This window comes from Triticum urartu, chromosome 3A (assembly GCF_056163025.1).
Source record: "Triticum urartu cultivar PI428250 chromosome 3A, HENAU_Tu73, whole genome shotgun sequence".
Lineage (NCBI taxonomy): Eukaryota > Viridiplantae > Streptophyta > Magnoliopsida > Poales > Poaceae > Triticum > Triticum urartu.
Window position 1 is genome coordinate 557,948,688 of NC_141875.1, and position 4,354 is coordinate 557,953,041.

Genomic DNA, 4,354 nt, shown 5'->3' on the forward strand with positions numbered 1-4,354 from the left:
TCTACCGACGTGTTTTGCACACAGGTGGATGGCGGGTGTCAGTTTCTCCAACTTTAGTTGAACCGAGTGTGGCTACGCCCGGTTCTTGCGAAGGTTAAAACATCACCAACTTGACAAACTATTGTTGTGGTTTTGATGCGTAGGTAAGAACGGTTCTTGCTAAGCCCAGTAGCAGCCACGTAAAACTTGCAACAACAAAGTAGAGGACGTCTAACTTGTTTTTGCAGGGCATGTTGTGATGTGATATGGTCAAGACGTGATGACATATAAGTTGTTGTATGAGATGATCATGTTTTGTTGAAGTTATCGGCAACTGGCAAAAGCCTTATGGTTGTCTCTTTATTGCATAAGATGCAAGCGCCAAATAATTGCTTTACTTTATCGCTATGCGATAGCAATAGTTGCAAGAGCAATAGTTGGCGAGACGACCATGTGACGACACATTGATATAGATCAAGATGATGGAGATCATGGTGTCATGCCGGTGATGATGGAAATCATGACGATGTTTTGGAGATGGAGATCAAAGGCACAAGATGATGATGGACATATCATGTCACATATTTTGATTGCATGTGATGTTTTATCTTTTATGCATCTTATCTTGCTTTGATTGACGGTAGCATTATAAGATGATCTCTCACTAAATTTCAAGATAAAAGTGTTCTCCCTGAGTATGCACCGTTGCCAAAGTTCGTCGTGCCCAGACACGACGTGATGATCGGGTATGATAAGCTCTACGTCCATCTACAACGGGTGCAAGCCAGTTTTGCACACGCAGGATACTCAGGTTAAACTTGACGAGCTTGGTATATGCAGATATGGCCTCGGAACACTGAGACCGAAAGGTCGAGCGTGAATCATATAGTAGATATGATCAACATAAGTGATGTTCACCATTGAAAGCTACTCCATTTCACGTGATGATCGGTTATGGTTTAGTTGATTTGGATCACGTGATCACTTAGAGGATTAGAGGGATGTCTATCTAAGTGGGAGTTCTTAAGTAATATGATTATTTGAACTTAAATTTATCATGAACTTAGTCCTGGTAGTATTAGCATGTCTATGTTATAGATCAATAGCTCGCATTTAGCTCCCCTGTTTTATTTTTGATATGTTCCTAGAGAAAACTAAGTTGAAAGATGTTAGTAGCAATGATGTGGATTGGATCCGTGATCTGAGGTTTATCCTCATTGCTGCACAGAAGAATTATGTCCTTGATGCACCGCTAGGTGACAGACCTATTGCAGGAGAAGATGCAGACGTCATGAACGTTTGGCTAGCTCAATATGATGACTACTTGATAGTTTAGTGCACCATGCTTAACAACTTAGAATCGGGACTTCAAAGATGTTTTGAACATCATGGATCATATGGATGTTCCAGGAGTTGAAGTTAATATTTCAAGCAAATACCCGAGTTGAGAGATATGAAGTCTCCAACAAGTTCTATAGCTAAAAGATGGAGGAGAATAGCTCAAGCAGTGAGCATGTGTTCAGATTGTCTGGGTACTACAATCGCTTGAATCAAGTGGGAGTTAATCTTCCAGATAAAATAGTGATTGACAGAATTCTCTAGTCACCATCACCAAGTTAGTAGAACTTCGTGATGAACTATAGTATGCAAGGGATGACGAAAACGATTCCCGAGCTTTTCATGATGATGAAATCGATGAAGGTAGAAATCAAGAAAGAGCATCAAGTGTTGATGATTAACAAGACCACTAGTTTCAAAAAAAGGGCAAAGGGAAAGAAAGGGAACTTCAAGAAGAACGGCAAGCAAGTTGCTGCTCAAGTGAAGAAGCCCAAGTCTGGACCTAAGCCTAAGACTAAGTGCTTCTACTGCAAAGGGACTGGTCACTAAATGCGGAACTGCCCCAAGTATTTAGCGGATAAGAAGGATGTCAAAGTGAACAATGCTATATTTGATATACATGTAATTGATGTGTACTTTACTAGTGTTTATAGCGACCCCTCGGTATTTGATACTGGTTCAGTTGCTAAGAGTAGTAACTCAAAACGGGAGTTGCAGAATGAACAGAGACTAGTTAAGGGTGAAGTGACGATGTGTGATGGAAGTGGTTCCAAGATTGATATGATCATCATCGCACACTCCCTACACTTTCGGGATTAGTGTTAAACCTAAATAAATGTTATTTGGTGTTTGCGTTGAGCATGAATATGATTTGATCATGTTTATTGCAAAACGGTTACTCATTTAAGTTAGAGAATAATTGTTGTTATGTTTACATGAATAAAACCTTCTATGGTCATACACCCAATGAAAATGGTTCGTTGGATCTCGATCGTAGTAATACACATATTCATAATATTGAAGCCAAAAGATGCAAAGTTAATAATGATAGTGCAACTTATTTCCGGCACTGCCGTTTAGGTCATATCGGTGTAGCGCATGAAGAAACTCCATGCTGATGGGCTTTTGGAATCAATTGATTATGAATCATTTTGATGCTTGCGAACCATGCCTCATGGGCAAGATGACTAAGACTCTATTCTCCGGAACAATGGAGCGAGCAACTGACATATTGGGAATAATACATACTGATGTACGCAGTCCGATGAGTGTTGAGGCTCGCGGCGGTATCGTTATTTTCTGACCTTCACAGATGATTTGAGTAGATATGGGTATATCTACTTGATGAAACATAATCTGAAACATTTGAAAAGTTCAAAGAACTTCAGAGTGAAGTGGAAAATCATTGTGACAAGAAAATAAAGTTTCTACGATCTGATCGCAGAGACAAATATTTGAGTTACGAGTTTGGTCTTCAATTAAAACAATGTGGAATAGTTTCACAAAATCATGCCACCTCGAACACCACAGCATAATGGTGTGTCCGAACGTCATAACCGTACTATTATTGGATATAGTGCAATCTATGATGTTTCTTACAGATTAATCACTATAGTTTTGGGGTTATGCATTAGAGACAGCTGCATTCACGTTAAAAAGGGCACCATCTAAATCCGTTGAGGCGACAGCGTATGAACTGTGGTTTGGCAAGAAACCAAAGTTGTCGTTTCTTAAAGTTTGAGGTTGCAATGCTTATGTGGAAAAGTTTCAACCTGATAAGCTCAAACCCAAATCGGAGAAGTGCGTCTTCATAGGATACCCAAAAGAAAATGTTGGGTACACCTTCTATCACAGATCCAAAGGCAAGTTATTCATTGCTGAGAATGGATCCTTTCTAGAGAAGGAGTTTCTCTCGAAAGAAGTGAGTGGGAGGAAAGTAGAACTTGATGAGGTAACTATACCTGCTCCCTTATTGGAAAGTAGTTCATCACAGAAATCTGTTCCTCTGACTACTACACCAATTAGTGAGGAAGCTAATGATGATGATCATGTAACTTCAAATCAAGTTACTATCAAACCTCGTAGGTCAACCAGAGTGAGATCCGTACCAGAGTGGTACGGTAATCCTGTTCTGGAGGTCATGACCATGACGAACCTACGAACTATGAGGAAGCGATGATGAGCCCAGATTCCGCGAAATGGCTTGAGGCCATAAAATCTGAGATGGGATCCATGTATGAGAACAAAGTGTGGACTTTGGTTGACTTTCCCGTTGATCAGCAAGCCATAGAAAATAAATGGATCTTCAAGAGGAAGATGGACGCTGATAGTAGTGTTACTATCTACAAAGCTAGAATTTTCGCAAAAGGTTTTCGACAAGTTCAAGGTGTTGACTACGATGAGAGTTTGTCACTCGTATCTATGCTTAAGTCTGTCCGAATCATGTTAGCAATTACCACATTTTATGAAATCTCGCAAATGGATAAACAAAAATGCATTCCTTAATGGATTTATTAAAGAAGAGTTGTATATGATGCAACCAGAAGGTTTTGTCAATCCTAAAGGTGCTAACAAAATATGCAAGCTCCAGCGATCCATCTATGGACTGGTGCAAGCATCTCGGAGTTGGAATATACGCTTTGATAAGTTGATCAAAGCATATAGTTTTATACAGACTTGCGGTGAAGCCTGTATTTACAAGAAAGTGAGTGGGAGCACTACAACATTTCTGATAAGCATATGTGAATGACATATTGTTGATCGGAGATAATGTAGAATTATTCTGGAAAGCATAAAGGAATGTTTGAAAGGAGTTTTTCAAAGAAACACCTCGGTGAAGTTGCTTACATATTGAGCATCAAGATCTATAGAGATAGATCAAGACGCTTGGTAAGTTTTTCAATGAGTACATACCTTGACAAGATTTTGAAATAGTTCAAAATGGAACAGTCAAAGGAGTTCTTGCCTGTGTTACAAGGTGTGAAGTTGAGTAAGACTCAAAACCTGACGACGGCAGAAGATAGAGAGAGAATGAAAG